The 20494-nt window shown below is 41.3% G+C and overlaps 1 long non-coding RNA gene across 5 annotated transcripts in view; it reads right to left on the minus strand.

The window, feature by feature from the left end:
* Nucleotides 1-17009: 17009 nt before the first annotated feature.
* LOC135447768 (uncharacterized) overlaps nt 17010-20494 on the minus strand; it is a 35036-nt gene continuing 31551 nt past the window's right edge. For 3 of the 5 annotated variants that reach the window (XR_010440295.1, XR_010440294.1, XR_010440297.1), the window contains 2 exons: nt 18066-18216; nt 17010-17876 (listed from right to left, as the gene is read on the minus strand). This is a non-coding gene — a long non-coding RNA (uncharacterized LOC135447768). The remainder of the gene's footprint in view (nt 17877-18065; nt 18217-20494) is intronic. The other 2 variants (XR_010440298.1, XR_010440296.1) reach the window with 1 other exon arrangement.

Below are 20494 nucleotides of genomic sequence, written 5' to 3' on the forward strand. Positions count from 1 at the left end.
AATTGCATGAAACAAGCGCTGCTTTGGCCATCTCTGCAGACCTTGGCGAGGCTGAGAGCCATAAATCTTTCAGTTTCTGTGTCAAACCCTGCCCTGATCACAGGGCTGGAGCCTCCGAGGGAAGATGAAGAGCAGCATTTCTGCCTTTGGAATGAGCCTGCTCCCCGTGCCAGGGGACTCAGCCCTGGCAGGAGACGCTCTGGGATCCATAAATCAGGAGCTAACCTGGATGTGTCCCGGTTTGGGATGCTGGGATCCAGCTGTCTCTCTGCTAATATCTTCTTTAATGCTTCATTGAGCCTGCTCTCTCAGAAATGAAAATGCATGTGTTTGACACGCTCCTGTGCTCGGCTGGTTGATCAAAATAGATTTTTCTCAGCCTTTTTTCCTCACTCATCTTTTCATGGGCATCATTATCCATTACTTAAAATTATTCTGAAGCTTCCTTCCCAAACTTATTTGAATATGCCTGTATAATCTGCACAAAGCTGTGTCCTTTTGGACATGTGATAAAAAATTAATAGGGCTTCACATTTTTTAACAGTTGGCTCCAGCTGCTGGATTTCTTCTTGTATTAAAATCACTTAAAATCTCTTTTCAGTTCTGTTCAGAAGGCAAATTATCTAGGAAGGGTAGATAAAGCAAAACTGGCAGACTGAGTATTTCCTGGTGAGATGTGTGTATTTTAAAATATGCAGTTCTGGGAGGAAACACATAAAACATGCATAATCTATTCTAATGAGATTCCAGAAAGTTCCATTCCCAGGTCTGAAATGTTTGGGAGTGATAGGAAGGAATGTGCAGCCTCAGATGGGAGCCTGTGAAATGAGGGGGGAGTTATCTGTGCAGTCCAGAACAAAATGCACCTGTTGCTGTCCCCACTACTCGTGCTGCAGCAGAGGGAAAATGTCCTTTTTACATTGAAATAACAGAAGAACAAGAAGTGGAGCCATGTTTTACTAAATATCCCACATTGCACAGTAAAATCACTGTGGTACAGAGTTCCTCTGCTCTCCTTTCCAGCCCTAAGTGATGGAAAGGAGAGGGAAGAGCAATTCTATTCCCAATATTTGGGAGGCTGAAAGATGTTAATGGTTTTTTTCTGGCATTAGGCAAATAGTCTGACAGGACAATGAATCATTTTTAAAATCTCTGCTCCCACGATGTAAGAGCAGAACACTTCTGTGTTCTGCACATTTTAAAATTTTCGATAAGATAAATGATGTTCTAAGAGGAATGGTTATTTGGCTCAGAATTGCACCATCCTTTTCAGTAATAATTTATTTCCAAAATATTTGAAATGTTTACATGATGATATGTAGTGTCCTAGTTTTGCCTCATATTTACTAATAAATTACTGATATTCTGTTAATTAATCCATCTTTTCTAGTTGTCTGAATCTAAGAAAAACTTTTGAATATTACTTAGGACATTACATACTGTGAACACAGAATTCCACAGGCAAATTAAACCTGATATCTTATTAAATAGATTCCAGATCTATTTATGTAGCAGAAAGAGCCAAGCCCTGAATAAACCCAAAATTTGAGAATGCAAATGAGAGATTTCCTCAATGGGACACCTGATGATGGGTATTGAAATACCCATGATCAGCTGGAGTCTTTGGGTTATTTTTTGGGGTTTTGTTTAGGTTTGGGTAGTTTTTGATGGGTTTTTTGGGGGTTGCATGAGGGCATTTCTAGCACTGTTAAAGGACATGTGAGAAAATAACAAAGATTCTGCCAAAAAAGAGCAAACACATCTTGTCAACCTTTTATCTGTCCTTTGGCACAGGCTGGAGTTCAGTGGGATGTCAGACACGTTGCTGAATTTGATTTTCTGAGTCCCTCTGGCAGTGAAGCAGCACCAGCCATGCCTGTCCCTGGCTGTGCTGGGGTTCAATGGACACCCTGAGAGAGGATCCCAACCTCCCACATCCATTCCTGTCCCACAACACTGCTGCAATTCCAGGAATATTCTTGAAATCACCTTGTGATTTGAAATGCTACATCACTTTTAAATCACAGCACATAATTAATATTTAAACAAAAAAAAAAAAAAATCTGCTGTGTTTATATTACAGTTATATCAGCATTACAGCCAGCAGGAAAATCCCTCCTTTCCTGGCTTTTTCCTCTCTTTTCCCTTTTTTTTTGCCCATGTACCTGTTTGGGAGGTGCTGCTGTGGCAAAAATTAGCCCTCATTTGTTTGCTATTTTAAAAGATAACTGCAAACTGTAAAGAAATAAGAACAGCAATTACTGTGGAATCTGAGTAAGAGGCAGCACTTAAAGAGGAGGAGAAGCAAATACATCAAACAAAACCCACCCTTTTTAGTTGCCTCTGTGGCCACGGTTGCAGGACTGAGGTGCCTTTTGTAACCCTCCAACATGGTCCCACTGTAAGCAATCAATACTGGGCTGGGGCAAGCTCATCCCTCTGACCAAACCTGCAAGACTGATCGCCTGCACCAGGGCTATTCTTAGGAATAATTCATCAAGGCTGCGCAGACACCTTGGTGCCTACAGCAACATTAACACCCCTCTCCTCCCCGTCACAGTCAATCTTGCTTCAGCCTTTTACAGCTTGGAAAGAATTCATCTGAGGGGGCAAACAAGGCAAGGACAGGGTGTGCTGACAATCCCAAACTCACAGAAGCCATTTCACATCTCCTCATAAAATCAGAAAGTCCCTGGGTGACCCAGGCCAGGGCTCTGCAGAGGCTGCTGAAGGAGTTCCCCAGTTTGCTGGAGTTCCAGAGGCAGCAGAGCAGCTGCTGTCCCCAGGAAAAAACCACAGTAGCAGTGATTATTGTCTGTAATCCCTCCTGATCCTTGGGGTAGAATTTGGCCTGGCCTATTCCTTCTTGGCCCATCCTAATCTGTTTTGCCCCTCTCTATTCTGTTTTGCCCCACCTGATTCTATTTTGTCCCAGTGTATTCCTTCTTGTCCCACCATTTTATGTCCCACCCTATTCCTTCTTGTCTCACCCTATTCCTTCTTTGCCCACCCTATTCCTTCTTACCCACCCTATTCTGTTTTGTCCCCACCCTATTCCTTCTTTGCCCACCCTATTCCTTCTTTCCCAATTGTTCCCAGGATTAGGAGAAAGGCAAACTAGGTTTTCTGGAGGACAGAGGGGATTTTTTTGCTGGCTGGCAGCAGGAAAGGGGAAATCTGGATCCTGGAGAGGGATAACGAGGCTGCTCAGAGAACTCAGGAGAGATCCTGCAGACTCCAGGAGGGGCAGGAAAGCATTTCTTTCATTGAAATGTGGGAGGGGAAAGGGATCTTAGAAAACGGATGAATAGGATAGGCTGGGGAAGAGAGAAATCCAGAACTCTACACCACTCACAGTCTTGTGAAGTTTCTGGCAGTCCCTGGAGCCTGACTGACCCTTATTTAACAGAAGCTCACTGAAATTCCTTTTTGCTTCTGTGTCCTGCCTTTCATCCAGGATTCTGCTTGAAATTCCAGGACTGTCTGGTGCTCCTCATGCATGGAGGAGTGTCCTCACTGTTCACTCACTCCTGTGCTAACTGCTCCTGTTCTCCAGCTCCTTTGAATTTCGCACAATTGCAGAGCTCCCCCAGCCCTTGCCTGGGAGCTCTCAATGTGAAAGGAACACTCATCCATTCCCCACCTCTGCTTCCCCTGTGTTCCACAAGGAATAAATAAAGCTACAATTAAAACCAACCAAGTCATGTGGGCTTGCCTGTGCTCCTGAAAGCATTTTCCATGGGCTCAAGACTCACAAAACTTATTGAGAAATAGGAATAAAATTATTTGTTAGCTGCAAACCAGGGCAGAAACCCCCTGTCTACCACAGTGCAGATGACTCTGCTGCTGCACCTTTTTCAGAAGAAAAATATAATCCATATTCTTGTTTACCAGATTTCTTTCTGAGCCACGGAAATTACAGTGAATGAGTATGAAAATGACAACAGAGAAATTGGATGTTCTGAGATGGGAGTTCAGAGGCAATTCCAGCTGCTCTTTTAACAAGAAAAGAATGTCAGATTCCTCACTGTGTGATTATACAGGCATTCTAGACAATTTTTATTTGTTCTTGGTTTAGAATTGTGTTTCTAAAGCTGATTTATGTCTGAAACTGGTTGCTGATGTTAGGCAGACCAATTCAAAAGAATAAATTCTTGTGGCTTGGGAAGCTCCAGTGCAGAATGTTTAATGGTTGATTATTGTGGATCATTAAACTCCTTTCTGGAATAGTGTTAAACTGGTGTATGGGGGGTGAATTAATTTCATGTGTACTGGAACCAGATCGGATAATTTCCTGAGGGATGTATTGATTACTTTACTTTTCTGTGATACTTTAAAAATTTTGGTTTAAAAGTGTTCACAAGCAAAGCTTTTTGTACTTATCCTGTTCTACAGAAAGGAAAGGAATTAAAATTGCTTCTTTAGCCACAGCAGAGGATTTCTTTGTCTTCTTGGTTGTTCTATGTTATTGGCAGCTCTCTGCTGACCTCCCTTTCAATTCTGAAACTTTGGTTTTCCTGTGGAAATTGAAGAGATTATGATTTAATTATAACCTGTGGGACAACATGGATTATTTTAAACCTGCATGACAATGAAACAATGATAATTACACAGTAATTTTTGTTACAAACCTGCTATGTCCACATGGTAACAGATCTTGCCATGTGCATCTTGAGATGAACATCAGTGCTGCTCAATATAAACCAGGCTGGTGAGTGTGATAAAATGGGAATACATTGAAATAAAACAGGGAATACACAAAAAATAATACAGGAAATAACACACATGGGAATAAATTGAAAATGAAAAGTGAAATAACATACATGGGAATACGCTGAAATAACACATGGGAATACATTGAAAATAATACATGAAATAACACAGGGGAATTCAAGGAAAATAAAACATGAAATAACATACATGGGAGTACATTAAAATAACACAAGGAAATACATTAAAAATAATAAATGAAATAACATAGGGGAATAGACTGAAAATAAGACATGAAATAACATACATGGGAATACCTTGAAAATGATAAATGAAATAACACATGGGAATAAATTGCAATCACACAAGGGGGATACAAGGAAAATAATACATAAAATAACACATGGGAATACATGAAATAACCCAGGGGAGAGCTGTGCTCATGTACCAGACAATTCAGGCCTTGAGGCTTTGTAGCTCCTCTGAGGAATAAATGCTCAGGGTAAGAGGCTGGAATTTAGAGAGGGAGGGGAAGGAAGAGGAAATCCAGTGGTTCTCCTCAGGCAGGGCTGCAGACCCTAAATTCTGCTAGGATGAGGGGATTAGTAATTGAGAATACTCCCCAATCTGCTTCAGATTAACCATTTTACTCTTTCCTACACTCGAATGTGAACACCTTAGGAGGGCAAACCATTGCTAACACTGTGTTTTTATTTCTGATTTCTGCAGCAAGCAGCAAGGAAAATTCTGTCAGCTTAATCAGCCAGTATTATGTAAATGAGGGGGAAATTACAGTAGTTGATGTTTGAAGAGGGCTGTCAGCAGTGAAAGTGTTCATAATGTTTGATAAAGTTATGGCTTTTTTTTTTTTGCAAACAAGTAAAAATAAGGCATGCATCACCACAATTTTCCATCCATTTAAGGTTTAGATTCCCAGTGAAACTCAAATTGAACTGTATCAAGTTTTGGCTAATCAGTGCAAGGTGCTGACCATTGTTTCGTGTTAGTGTAATGCATTTTTGTATTGATTTTGTTCGCTCTTTTCAACTGTTGAAAAATAATGAGCAAAACAAAGGAGGGGAAAAAATGTTGGAGCTGCATTAGCAGTGGTGGGGACATTTTGTGCCCAAGGAATGGTGCGTTCACACAAAAAAGGGCAGAAAATATGGACCTCCTTATTTCTATAAGAAAATATCTGCCTCTAGAGAGGGATGTTGGGTGGTGATGGCTTCACTGTGTTGTGTTTGTGGCCCTGAAATGGCAGAACATGTGAGATTTACCAGAGATTCAGAAATAAATAACCACAATGGCTTCAACTGTTCCAAATGAAATGCATCAGAACAAGCTGGAGTTACCTAAGGCTTGTAGAATTCAACGGAAAACCTGGAAATTAGGAACAAGGGAGTGGGAAAGGCTGCAGTATTTCCATCACTGGATGTTAAAAATGAAGAATCACAGAATGGTTTGGGTTGAAGGGACTTTAAAACCCACCCAGTGCCACCCCTGCCATGGCAGGGACACCCCCACTGTCCCAGGGGCTCCAAGTCCTGTCCAACCTGACCTGGAACATTCCAGGGATCCAGGGCAGCCCCAGCTGCTCTGGGCACCTGTGCCAGGGCCTCAGACAGACAGACAGACAGACAGACAGACAGACAGAATCCCTCTGTGCTGATGGGTACAGCAGAATTCTTGCTGATTTCACAGTGAAAGGTAGAATAATATGAATTTTTCCTACTGAAAGACACCTGCACTGCATTTTGGAATACCTGGCTGCTCTCACAGAAGTCCCAGTTTGACCAGGATGCTGTCCTGGATTCAGGACTGGTGACTTTCCCTGTTTCTATTGCCCCACCCCCTTCTGATTGCACTCCTGTTTAAGCAGCTCTGAAAAAGAATTACCTCGTGGATCATTCCATTGGTTTTCAACCTAGAAGTCTTTTTAGTGTAATTCAGTGAACTTTGATTTTTCATTAGTCTAAAATTGGAAGCTGAAAAGTAGTAGCTTGTACAATTGCATGTCACAGTGCCTGCAATATACTTGCTGCTGTATTTCCTTGGTTTTGTTTTTGTGTTGTAGGATACCTGCATTGTTTTGAAATAGAAAATAATACTTCTGAGGCAGCGTGCAGAAAGAGAATTATTTCATGTACTGAGCTGCTCTGGATAGAATTCTTTTCTTTTTTACAATTGCTTTATCTAACTTACAGCTCTGTTAGCTGACATATATCAACAAAAATAGGTGCAGACAGTCAATTATTTGAATTATGTTCAAAGGTATTCTCATCTCTGGTTTATAAGAAAAGAAACTTGAATGGAGCAGAGCTTTTCCTGTGCCAATTACTGCTGTGCAGCCTCCTGGGAGGAAGGAGCCATTCAAGCCAGGGCTTTGGGGTTTGGGTGGTTTTGGTTGGTTTTAGTTTGTAGCCAGAGTTTTGGGATTTGGGTAGTTTTGGTTTGCTGTGGTTTGTTTGGTTTCTCACATTGCTGTCAAAAATCAGACCTGTGAGAACATCAGAATAATTTAGGGGTAAAAAGTGCACTGACTTCAGCCTCTTCATCTGAACACTGCAAAAACCAGTGTATGAAGTACACTAAATGGTGATGCTGATTTCAGAGAGAGAAGAAAAATTTTGGGTAGAGATCTTAATAGAGCTTTTTGTGATTGCTAATCAAATGTCAATGCTGATTTCCATAAATCAGCACCTTGGACAGCAAACACTGCAGGGTGGGTGGAGATTTTGTCTCCGGGAATTCCCAGTGTGCGCCCACTCCCATGGCTGAGCATTTTCTGCTGCCCCCAGATAAACAGAGCTGGGATTGATCAGGGAGATGGCCTGGCCCTGTTTAGAAATGGGAAATTGTGTGTCCTGTGTCCTTTGCCTTGACAGAGAACTCTCAGGCATTCATGATGTGATTTTCATGTTGAGAACACATTCCCCACTCTTACACAGTTGATAATTTTAATAAACCATAAAACAATTTTGCACTTAAAAGTTTTCTTCCTTTACAAGCTTCCTTTATTATGTCCACTAGCTTGATTTACTGTAAGGTAAAAGGATTTTCTCTTCTAAATCACCAAGTTATTTCTGTATGTTCATAATGAAATAGTTGGATTTTTTCAATCTCTTGTGTTTGGTGGCTGAAGTTAACCTGGCTATTTATGTTTGGGAGAATAAAGGAAAATCTCTGAACACAGTGAGAGCAAATGCAACTGACAGCAGCAAAGAATTTTTAAGATGAAGATGCTAGGGAAAAAGAAAGAATCTAATAAAATTAAGGGTTTATCAAGCCTAGTTCTTGGGCTGAAAATTATGTTTCTTGTATGTAATTTGCATGCTATAAAGTGCTATCAATTATTGAAAATAATTCCTGGCTCCACAGTTACCTACTTCTGCTCAAATTGACTTGTCAAATATTTGACATTCAGATTATTCTCTCTGTTTGAGTGCAACTGCAGAGACTGTTATGGAAAAATACAAGCATTCAGAAATCCAGGCTTTTCACTGGAATTTCATATTAACACTTTAATATAGAGTTCCTAATGTTTTCAAAGCACAGAGTAACGACAAACAAAAGTAAACTAACACAGCTTCTGCTGCTGACCAGCATAGTGGTTTAAATGCTGAAAATTGGTTTTCCAGATTATCAAAGGACAAAGTTGCAAAGCACCAGGTGCTCTTTAGTTTATTGCAAAATGGAGCTGATTGCTGCTCTGGCTGCTTTCCTGATTTTCATAGTCTTCATTAGAATCAGCTAATAAATAACAAGCTGAATCAGCATTTTGATTAAGGAGATTGTTCTAATAATAAATTAATAGGCTTCTTACTTTTGAGCAAAATAGCAGCCAGAGAACTCTTCAAGTTTTGTTTCTATGAGCCTTCCCAGGCAGGTTCTGGAGCTCCCAAATTCCCTTCATTTGACTGCAGCAGGAGGATAAACTGCATTCCATGGCAGCTCTGATATTTAATATTGCCCTTAAGAACAGAAAGCTCAAGCTGGAAGCTTCTAGAATAACTTCTGTAATGAGCAGAATAGTGTAGGTTTATAAAACCCATTTATTTAAACAACAAAATCAAACCCAGCAACTAAGCCCCAATTAAATCCCTGATTGAAATGAATAGAGGTGCTCACTAGGACAGGGTGGGAGCACTGAGATGTTACCCCTTTGTTATCCTCAGTTCATCACCTCTGTATTTAAACAGCATCCTAATAAAGCAGACTTGAAGAAGAATACTGGCAAGAACATGAAGGGTTTGAGGAGTGCTGTTAATGATAATTTCCACTCGTTCTGTCATCATCAGGAACCTGTAACACATTTGCCACAGTCCTGAGTTAAGGTATTTTTCTGTCTCTTTCTGGTTTACATTTCTTGTGCAATAGTGCTCCCAAATCTTTTCTTCTAATTCTCTTTCCCCTGGGAAATAATAAAGGCTGTTTTGTTATCCTAACTTAAAAACAATCAATGAAATTAAAATGAACTGTCATCTAACAGAAATGCAAATGTAATCTGCCTTAGTCATTTCCCTGCCCTTGCTCATCAACAGATACCCTCAAAAGCTCTCTGCATACAAGATTGCCTCCTATTTATCTCTGTTTATCTCTCTATTTCATCTCCTGAGAGCAGTGATGCCTCCTGATTCTTTACACACCCTACCAGAGTTACCTCAGTAATTTAAGATGATGCTCGATGACTTTCACCCAAAAAAACCACATTAAATATTTCTGACAGTCAGAGCAACGAGATGTTGGGCAAAAAAATAAAAACCCAACAAATTACTCCTCAGAAAAAAGAGACTCTAAAGATAGAATATAGAGATAATCTCATTTCAGCTTATTAATTATGCCTTGTAAGCAATGAATCAAATCACTTTGCTGTATAATACAATTACTGCTGTAATTTGTAGTCATTACAGTTTGCACTGAGGTATAATTGTGTAATTCATTTTCTGCAGGTTATTGACAGAGAAGGTCTTAACAACTTCAGCACGGAGGCTCTGGGTTTGCTACAGTTTAATTTGCAGATCATTAGCACAATAGACCTAATAGCTTGCTGTGTCTGCCCATCAAGGAGTTATTTATGTGTGGAGCAGGCACGAAAGAGGAAGATGAAGGAGAGATTGGAGGTAGAGACGTTATTACCTGGTGCCTTTTCCCCTTGCAGGTTGTGGTGCATCAGCCCTGGGCAGAGTTAATTCTCTGGGCAGCTGCATTTTCTAGCAGGTTGTTTGAAGATGAGGTGGCTTTCCTGCCTGCAGTGAATTATTCCAATTAACAAGTTAATATTTTGGCAGATTCGTCTGCATCTGATTAATGTTCATTAAATCAATCATGATTTGATTGAAATTCATTTTTAAGTGTCAACCTTCCCATTGAAATGGAGCACCAGAAGTGCTGTTCCTGCTGACATCTGCTATGGAATAAAATATAACAAATAAGTCATGTTCCAATTGTGGTTCTTCTTCTGGTTCTGCTAAATGTCTATCCTGACTCTTATTCATGGTGGCTTTGGTTTTTTGGTTTGTTTTCTTTTTTTTTTTGCCTTTGATGTGCCTCTATATCATTTTTAGAATTATTATTTTTACACTTATTCCAGCTCCTTCTCAAATAACTGGCTGTTTTTCTAAGCTATTGAGAGTACAATTATTCATAATAAATGTGAGATGAGATAAAATGTGCCCACTGAGGTGACAGGGACAGAAGAAAAGAATCTTGTATTTGACTCAAGCAACAGCACCCAGGAAATTTGTATTCAGGATTATGAAAAATATCATATCCTGTATGGAAACTGTAATTATTTTTCCACACTTCCTGCCATTATTGGAAATTCCTTTTAACTGACCATTCTCAATTAGCATGTTTTCATGCAGTCATAATTTCTACCCCCTATCTCCTGAGAGTTACATACATCTTAAATTATATTTAAGAAAATTATAAAGAATTATATTCCTTACTGTTTGCATGTGATTTCTTTTTTTAAACTACTCTTAAGGGGGAAAAAAAAATCTTTTTAAAAGTTGCCATTGGGGCCTGCTACCAAATAAAGTTCTTCCATTCTTTTCCTTGATACAAACTTTATCCTCAGAATGCAGAATTCAAATTGTAAAGCCTCAGAAATTCTTTGAAAAAATAATAATGGCAAATGTTGCTATGGTTACAGAGCCATTCCCATTTGCTTTGCTTTTCTGCCTCAGTAATGAAAGTGGAATGAGGGATTTTTATTCCAACTGTCTGTGCCATGCTTTGTGGGGGAAATGCATATCCCACTAAATATTCCCCATTAATTTTTGAAACCAGAATGTTTTGGGGGTTGCTGTTTCTGAAGCTGTTTTCCCCTGTTTTCTTATTAAAGTTGATTAAAGACAAATATCATCCTAAAAGCTGCAGTGAAAGTGTGAGTTTTGCTCACAATTCCACTCGGATAAAGGACAGACTCAATTGCTATCCTTCCTCAGCCTAACACCCCTTGGGTATAAAACACTGAGCTTGAGTTGCCTTAATTTACTGAGTTACCTTATTCTCAGGAGTGACTGGCACTGGGGTTTTTATTTTAAGACCGAAGCACAGGATATCCTTGAGATTTCCTGAGCACATGTGGAACAGATAAAGTAGTGCTTTGGGATGTTCAATCCCGTCCCTCTGGGCTGCTGGGGGTTTTTTGTTGGTTTTTTTTTTTTTTTAGTTGTACTTTTGTGATCAGTTTGCAGCTCCTTGTCCTTCCAATAACTCAAACCCCTGTGACCCCAGAAAAATCCTCCCAATGCTTCACTTCCCAAGGCACTTCCCTCACTGTCATTTCTACTGTGGCACAACTGAGACGTTTGGGACAATTCTCCTGATATTCCTATCAACAAAAGCATCAACAGCAGCATTTTCTGAGGATGGGAATGCATCTGGCAGCAGGGATTTGCAGCTGAACTGCTCTCCTGAGGGCCATGAGCAGGTTCTGCAAGCAGCAGAGATGTGGCACCACTGAGGCTGGAATCACCCATGCCTCCCCTGGGTGTCCAGCCCTGCTGCAGAGAGATTTTTGGGAAAATTCAATGCAAATACAGGCTGCCAGGCACAGAAACACACCAGAGATTGTGCAGGGGTTCAGGGTTTGGGATTTTTCCCCAAAAACCCAGTTTGGGATGAGAGCAGCCTCCTATTTTCCAGGAGCTGAAGTCCTGCACTCTTCACAGAGCCCCTTCAGGTTGGGGTTCTTTGCAGGCTGTCTCAACAGCACAAACATTTGGAGTGGGGATGGCAGCAGGGCCCTCATTAAGGTTTTCTGATACTTTTTGCAGTAACGAGCAGTGCTCACTAGCTCCCAAGCAGCTACGTGAATTTTCCATCCTGCACGGCTTTTCTGGGTTCTCAGACACACACCCACACAGAGCCAGGCTCCCTGAGATGCTGTGCTCCAGTTTATTTTATTATTTCAGCCAAAGCAGTTGAGACTTAACCTAAGGAAGCAGTATATTACTGTGGGGTTTTATTTTGGGGGATATTTTTAGGTTGGATTTCATTTTCCCTTCATTCTCTCAAGCCTTTGATTTTCAGAAAACTTTGCTGCAGAAACTACACTCAACTTTAGCACTTATCTGCCTTTGCTGCCCCCATGAAAACCTGTGCACATTTTTCAAACCACAAGAATAAGAACTCCAGCTAATTCCTGGACAGGATTGGCAATGAAGCTGAGCCCTTCAGAGGTGGTTTTGCCTGGATATTGTCTGTTCTCACACAGCAGCTGCCTGGGCAGACTCTCAGTGAGCCTGGGCAGGCAGGGAAGGGAAAAGCTCTGGGAATTTGCCATCCTGGGGTGCAGCAGCTGCTTTGGGCTGGAAGGAGAGGGGCAGAGATAGGGCTGGGAGCTGCTGCCCCTCTGAACCCCCTGCTGATGTGGGGGACAGACTGTCACAGACATCTTTTCATGAAAATCCTTTCCTTAGGACTTTTCCTCCTGAGAAGCTGGGAGGCCTCAGGAACAAAATGCAAACAATGGTTATCTGCTGCTGTGGGATGCAACAGGTGCATCTGGGATTGGGCTCATGTGGAAGTTTCTAATTAATGGCCAATCACAGTCAGCTGGCTCAGACTCTCTGTCCAGCCACAAACCTTTGTTATCATTCCTTTCTATTCTTAGCTTAGCCAGCCTTCTGAGGAGAACCTTTCCTTCTATTCTTTTAGCATAGTTTTAATGTAATATATATCATAAAATAATAAATCAAAGCTTCTGAAATATGGAGTCAACATTGTCATCTCTTCCCTCACCCTGAGACCCCTGTGAACACGGTCACAACAGACCAGGCAGGATCTGAGTGTGGCCACTGTGCAATGTCATCATCTAGGAATATTTTAAACATTCCAAGTAACTTGGTGCCTAAAGCTTTGACAGAAAAAGTCACTCACAGAAGGGACAGAAAGGCTGAAAGTGCCACAGCTGCCGTGCCCTTGGGCTGGGAACTTTGGTTTGAGAGCCAAGCAGCAGCAAAGGGCAGGAGCAGCTTGTGATGGAGATCTGAGGCTTGCTGGGGTTGCTCAGATTTCCTGCTCTGTGCTGACAGCACAGAACTGGGAGATGAGAGCACCTTTGTGATGTGCAGGCAGAGCTCGACACTTCTCAGCACAGTAAAGAAAGAAATAAGTGGTTTTGCTTTTCTTTTCGCACTGGCAGTTGACTGGGCTCTTGAGAAATGGGGAGGAATGGAGGAGAGGAATTGCAGGAATTTTAGAAATGGAAGTTAAAAGTGGAGAATTCAAGAGGACTGCAGATAGGAAGGGGAGTAAAAAGGGCTGAGAGGAGTCTGGTATTTCAGGAGGGAGAGGTGGGGGACCCATGAGATTCTCAGACTGCAGCTGACAGAATAAACATTGGGGAGAGCAGAATAAAGCTCAGGAAAGAGCACAGTAGAAGGAATTCTTCAAATTTCAGCGAGAAGAAAGAGTATACCCACAGAATCTTGCAGAGTCTGGCTTTAGAGTTGGACAACAACAGAAAAATCAGCCACTAACAGAGTCACACCCAGTCACCCCTGCCAGGGAGGGGGTTATCACTTGCTGCTGCTCCTCCAGAATGAGTTAGACTACTACTACTACTACTATTATTATTATTATTATTATTATTATTATTATTATTGTCCACTACAGAGTTGTGTTTCTTCAGTGAGAGTCAAATTAGAAATTCCTTGAATCGTTTCAAATTATGAAGTGACCAGAAGTGGGTTAATCTGGAGTACAGTTGATATTCAAGACCTAAAAACTTGACTGAAAAGCCCCTGCAATATGCTTGAAAAAAAAAATAAAGCCATTTTTGTCCAAATGTATTCTGGAAGCTGCCTTAAACAATAAATGTTTCTGATCCTTACTTGCTAACACTGTCAAAGAACTTGGACACTCTGTGCAACATCATAATCTAGGAATATTTTAAAGATTCTAAGTAACTTCATGCCTAAAGCTTCTTTGACAGAAAAAGTTACTTATTCAAGTTTCAGTTTTGTATTTCTGTGAAATTTATCTTCAAATATTTGACTGAAGTTTTGAGACGTCTCTCTTGATTTCGTGAGATGTGAAACGTTTAATTAAAATTGACTTAAAATCTAAAGAAATACATGGAGAACTGGTTCAGATAACTTAAACATGGGGTAGGGAAAGACTTTATATATTTGCATATTTTATTGCTGGATATAAAAAGTGATTTTTCAAATAAATGCCAGTTCTTCTGAGCCTTCCACATTTATCTGCAGAAAGATCAAACAGAGTATGAAATTTCAGAATGCTCTGACTTCCTAAGCTGCACTAAAAATATTTTAGTTCTGGCTGTCCAATGCAAGTTACTGGAGGATGTTCTGTGATTTAATTGGTCTCTACTGGTTTTATGCTCAAAGGACAGTTCCTTTCACATAGCTGGCGAAACTCTTGTAAGAAAAATAGCAATCAATATCTAAGATGGGGTTATTAAAGGGAAATCTTATCTTCTTTGTCTAGCTCAGTTTAAATTTTTATACATTTTTTTTCAATTTTACTCACTGAAATAAATTTTAAATTATTAATGCTGCTCTGTCTGTAATTTTCTGCCCTTTGTTGTTTCCCAGAACTGACTTCAACACGGGATGAGAGTTGCTGAAGGTTAGATTGACATCCTTTGCCATTTCCCAGCAGAATTCCCACCCATCCCAAAGCCTGAACCTCTGAGAGCAGCACCAGCCCCCTGAGCTCTGGGTGCATCTGCAGAGAGTTAATAAAGAGGATTTTAATGCCTTAAACCATCTCCCATTTAAACCTTCCCAGCTGCTCAGAGATGTGTCCTACTAAAAACACTCTGTGCTATCCAGATATGCAGTTTTATGAGGTATAAATTATTTTCCAAGTGATTCTTTATCTGGGCTTTTACTGTTTACAGATATCTAAAATTTGCCATGAGTCTGTGCGTTTGGGGCCTGGGGCTGTATTTATGTCACACCCCACACAATCCCTGATGTGACAGATTCACACGCACAAATTGGTTTAGTTGTCCACACCCTAAAAGCAAACAGAGATTGCTGGTATTGAATCTTGCCTGTACAAAGGGTGATCACAGAATTATGAAGGTTGGAAAACACCTCCAAGGTGACCAAACCCAAGCCCTGGGAGATGGTTCAGTGGGCATGGTGGTACTGGGGCAAAGTGGCACCAGCCCCACTCATTTATTGAGCACACCCAGGGTTTGTGATTCCTCCACCTCCCTGGGCAGCTCATCCCAATGCCAGAACACTCCTGCAATTAAGGAATTTTCCCTTTTATCCAACCTGGTTATTGATTTTTACTTATAAAAAAAAAAAAAAAAAGAAGAGAGAAGGTGATTATTGAGTGATTCTTTACCTAGTGAATTCAGCCCACTACTTCCAGTGAATGCTGGAATAATCATTTTTTAACAAGTGGAAATAAAGGTGTAGCAGGAGGGCAAAGGAGCCTGCAGAACTTCAGATGTTTTTGGCAGGTGGAAACTCATTAAAACTGCTCATGCTTGAGGAGGTGGCAGAGAGAGTCTGTGCTGCTCTTGAGACAATGCTCACAGAAATATTCCTGTTTCATCTGCCTGATAAATGGTGATCTTGGAAAAGAAAGTGGTTCTTCTGCAGGCAGCTGTGCAATTCAGAGCCTCACACTTCCTTTCTGCGAGCCCCATAAAGATGAAGTCTATTGCCTCAGACATTTACAAATCAAATCTTTTCATGGCACTAACTGCTGCTGGAGAGAGGCACAGATGGAAAATCCCTGCTGGGCTCTGAGGGAGGGCAGCAGCAGCAGGGCTGAGCCTGCACCCAGGGCCCTGAGCAGCACCCCAGCATGAGAAAAGCTGTGCTTTGGGGCTGGGAAACAGCCCTGCACTCCAAATAATGAACAGGGAACACAACTCCAGCACGGCTAACTTGCCATAAGTCCTGCACTTAAACCAAAAACTGTGATGCTGTTCACAGGGGTTCCTGGATTGCGGAAGAGATGAGGATCTGACTCCATGTTTCAGGAGGCTTGATTTATTATTTCAAAATATATATTACACTAAAACTATACTAAAAAAAGAAGAAAAACATCTCATCAGAAGGCTAGCTAAGAATAGAATAGGAAAGAATGATAACAAAATCTTTTGTCTCAGACAGAGTCCGAGCCAGCTGACTGTGATTGGCCATTAATTAGAAACAACCACATGAGCCCAATCCCAGATGCACCTGTTGCATTCCACAGCAGCAGATAACCATTGTTTGCATTTTGTTCCTGAGGCCTCTCAGCTTCTCAGGAGGAAAAATCCTAAGGAAAGGATTTTCATAAAAGTTGTCTGTGACAAAAAACCATCTGTCCATCCTCATCTGCTCTGGGTCCAACTTCCTGATGCTGCACTGCAGAAATGTCTGCATTTGGGGGTGTGATTGCTTTTTTATATTTTTTTAATTATTATTTTTATTTTATTTATGGAAGCAGAGGCGTTTCTTTTTGCTGTGTGCACACAGCTGCCAACCACACATTTGGGGAAGGGCTGAAGGTTTGAGGAGGCTCTGGAAGGGGCAAATCCCCTGTCTGGATTGCAGTTGTTTGTTTTTCAGCCAGTGCCACTGGACATGCACCTGCATAAAGCTCCCACACACTTTAATAACCCAGAGGTTTTTAATTAAAATGAAATTATAGCAGTTCTGTCACTCTCCTCTCTCTCTGTAGAACACTGTTTTCTTTTCTAGTCTTAAATTGTAATGCTTCATAATATCAAACCACCAGCAGAGCACTCACAACTAAAACAACAATGTCAATTTGATTTTAGTTTAATCTAATTCGGGACAGAGCTTATTTCTTATATAACACATATGGCAGTCTTTATTTTTATCTTCTGGGAAACTTATACCAAGAGTTTGAAGCAATTTAAACTTTTAAACTGAGAATGATGTCAACACAAAGATTGGTCAATAATGGGACAAAAGCTGATTTTTGATCCCTCAGCAGAGCTGGAATTGCTTTCATGAACTGACCCCTAGTTTTTTATTTTTGAGATCTAAAGATGTGAGTGGCATCCTGATGTCAGTGCATAAAGTTCTTTCCTCCACAAAAGCACAGCATGTTAAAATTCCAAGTGATAGAGGAGGCTTTTCTGGCGTGTAGCAGGAAACATTCTGAGTGACTCCAGCATGGTTTTCCTCTTGTCAACAAGTTAATTTGAAGAAAAATAGCTGTGCTTCCAAAATAATAGTGTCTCCTGTCATAGAATTGCTGAACACTTGGTTCTGCTACAGGGATTTTTATTAGAGAGAAGCAAGACTAATTTACAAACATCAAGAGGCAGAATGTGATAAACCTGGCTGTGCCTGGATGTTTAGAGAATCTGCACTGTCAGTTTAGCTACAAATGTGCTGTGGCAGTCAGGAACACTTGCCAAACCTCACTGCAGCCAAAGCCCACTTGGTATTCTAAAAGGATTTCTTGTTTTTCTGAGACAGACAAAGGTCATAAAGTCTGACTTGATGTAGTGTGTGTCTCCATCATCTGGGTATTCAGAAGATAGAAGCTGAAGTCCTTGAAGTCCACTGCAGCTATTCAGTTACATGGATTAGAAATGTACACTTGAATTTCTTTCCTGTGGCATTTTCATCTGAGATGTGCAAGACAGGTGGAGGGAAAGAATGCAGCAGCAGTAATGGACTAAAAAAGCTTTTAAGCTGATCCTAAAAAGAAATGTATTGCATCTATCCATCAGTCACATTGCCCATGACCACTTTAAAAATCCTAAAAGTCCAACATCTTTCTGACAGAGATTGTCTACAAGTGTGTACTGCAATTCACTGCTTCATCCACTATTTTGGATGCAAAATATTATGAATTCATAATTGTCCACAGCACGGCTGGAGACCCACCTGAGCTTTGATAATGAAAAATTCCCAAACTTCTGCAACTCTGTCAGCACAGCCTTCAGCAATTTGCCTCCTTTTGTATTCTGGAAACCGCTACAAAAAATGATAGTCTGTGCTCCTGGGTTTGGTTTTCTCCTTTAATTTCTCCTTTCTGCTAAAAAGAAACACATCATTATGGCCTCCCTGCCACCTTTGTGAACACAAGCTGTTACATCTCTCTCTGTCTCTCCTGGATATATTTCAGAACTTGCACATGGACTTTTTTATCATTGTTCACGCCATTAGATCCTAAGGCACCTGCTGAGGTGTTCCCTGTGAACCCCAGTCCTGGCGATGCAAACACTAAATGGCATTTGCAGTGCAAAGCTGCTTTAATTTGTTTCCTCAGCAGCAAATCAGAGGGTGGAATTTTAACTCTAAGGACACATTTTCTCTAGAAAGAGATGGAGCTCTGCTACCTGAGCTGCATGTAAATGAGAGCCAGCTCTGTAACTGGGGGCTGAGCACAGGGTAACCCTCACCTCTGAATGGGATCCTGTGTTTATCAGAACACATGTGTGCCCCAGCTACAAATCAGCATTAAACTCTACAAGTCGAGGCCTCTTTGACTTGAAACAGCCGCTGAAGGCAGAAATCAAACACACAGAGACAGAACCCAGTCCGGGCACGCTGCACTGGGAGCTTTCAAACACCACCGAGTGCTTTTACCAATATTTCTGCTTTCACTTTCATCACTGTAAAGGCATTACACGATTCCCTCTGAAAATAGAGATATCCAAGGAAGATGAAATAAGAGAAAAATCTATATCTGAATGTATTATTTGGCTGCTGCCTCAGAGCACAGCTCATTGCTGCGGTGCTCTAAGGGGCCGCTCTGTGCCTGCAGTGCTGAAGGCACAGCTCTGCTCTCTGCAGCCTCACACTGCGTTTCTGGGCTGACACACCAAGGCTGAGCATCCTGCTCTGGTTCCACGGGAAAAGGTGGAGAATGTTCAGAACTCCCAACAGCAGCACGTCCAGAGCCAATGTGCTTGGACAGAGAGAACCAGGGAAGGGGAAAGTGGAAGGGAAAGGAAGAGGGAGGAAAAGAGAGGAAGAGGGGGAAAAAAAGGGAAAAAAACCATGAAAAAAAGGGGGAAAAAAGGGGGAAAATGGAAAAGGGGGGGAAAAATGGGGGAAAAAGGGCAAAAGGGGGGACAAAAGGAGGAGAAAGGGGAAGAAAGGCAAAAGGGGGGGGAAAGGGGGAAAAGGGGAAGAAAGGGGAAAAAAAAGAGGAAAAGGGGGGAAAAGGAGGGAAAAAGGGGGGGAAAGGAGGGACAAAAGGAGGGAGAAAGGGGAAGAAAGGGCAAAAAGGGGGGAGAAAGGGGGGGAAAAGGGGAAAAAAGGGGGGAAAAAGGGGAAAAAAAGAGGAAAAAGGGGAAAAAAGGGGGGGGAAAGGGTGAAATAAAAGGGAGAAATAAAAGGGGGGGGAAAGGGGGGAAAAGGAGGGGGAAAAGAGGGAAAAAGGGAAGAAATGGGGGGAAAATGGGAAAAATGGGGGAAAAAATTGGGGAAAAATGGGAAAAAAAGGGAAAAGGATTTCCAGTTAATGCAGAAGGGAGCTGCCACCTGAGACTTGCACATGGGGCTGGTCATGGTCAGGGATCTTTGTCCCTGCTGGGCAAGGACAAGAGTGCCCAACCTGTGCCAGGGCATCACCATCCTTACAGGAGAAAATTTTTCCTACTATTTACTTCAAACCCATATATTCACCCGTATAGGGGAGTATTTTTCATAATAGCAACTTCAAACTTTGTCCCTGGCAGTTTGAAGCTATTCCCCTTGTCCTGGCACTATATGCCCTTGTAAAAAGTTTCTTGATGAAAAGTATCTAGGCAAAAATAATTTAGTTTTTCTCCTGGCTTTCTCAGTTTCTGGTAACCCGAGGTTTTCTGAGGGAGAGGACAGGAATAGACATTAAATCAGACCTCAGATCTTCCTCCTCTCACCCCTTAATGAATGCCATGGAACCCAGCCTGCTGGGTCTCTCATTATCAGGTAATCATGCTGGACCTAAAATAACTTCACTTCTGAAGCTTTATCAGAAGCTGACCTTTCCTTAAAACCTTTTAATAAATTGTCACTTTCTTATGAAACTCATCTTGGAAAAAGACCTGGCCAAGGGTTTGTCCATGGACTTTTACTTTAGACATCAGCATGGATGTGCATCCATGGTTACACACACACTGTCCTGCAGCACTACTGACCAACCAGATTTTAGTTTTATTTTCAGCCACAGGCTTTTTTCCTGATCTTTTTGAGTAATTAAAAAGCTTTGGGAACTATAGATACAGGCATAATTAATAAAGCCTTATTTCTGTATGTAATTTGTATATTTATGGCAGTATTTTAAACTTCTCAGTGGACCACTGTGTGTCCACTGAGTGTAAAAT

This window comes from Zonotrichia leucophrys, chromosome 4A (genome assembly GCF_028769735.1).
Source record: "Zonotrichia leucophrys gambelii isolate GWCS_2022_RI chromosome 4A, RI_Zleu_2.0, whole genome shotgun sequence".
NCBI classification, from domain to species: domain Eukaryota; kingdom Metazoa; phylum Chordata; class Aves; order Passeriformes; family Passerellidae; genus Zonotrichia; species Zonotrichia leucophrys.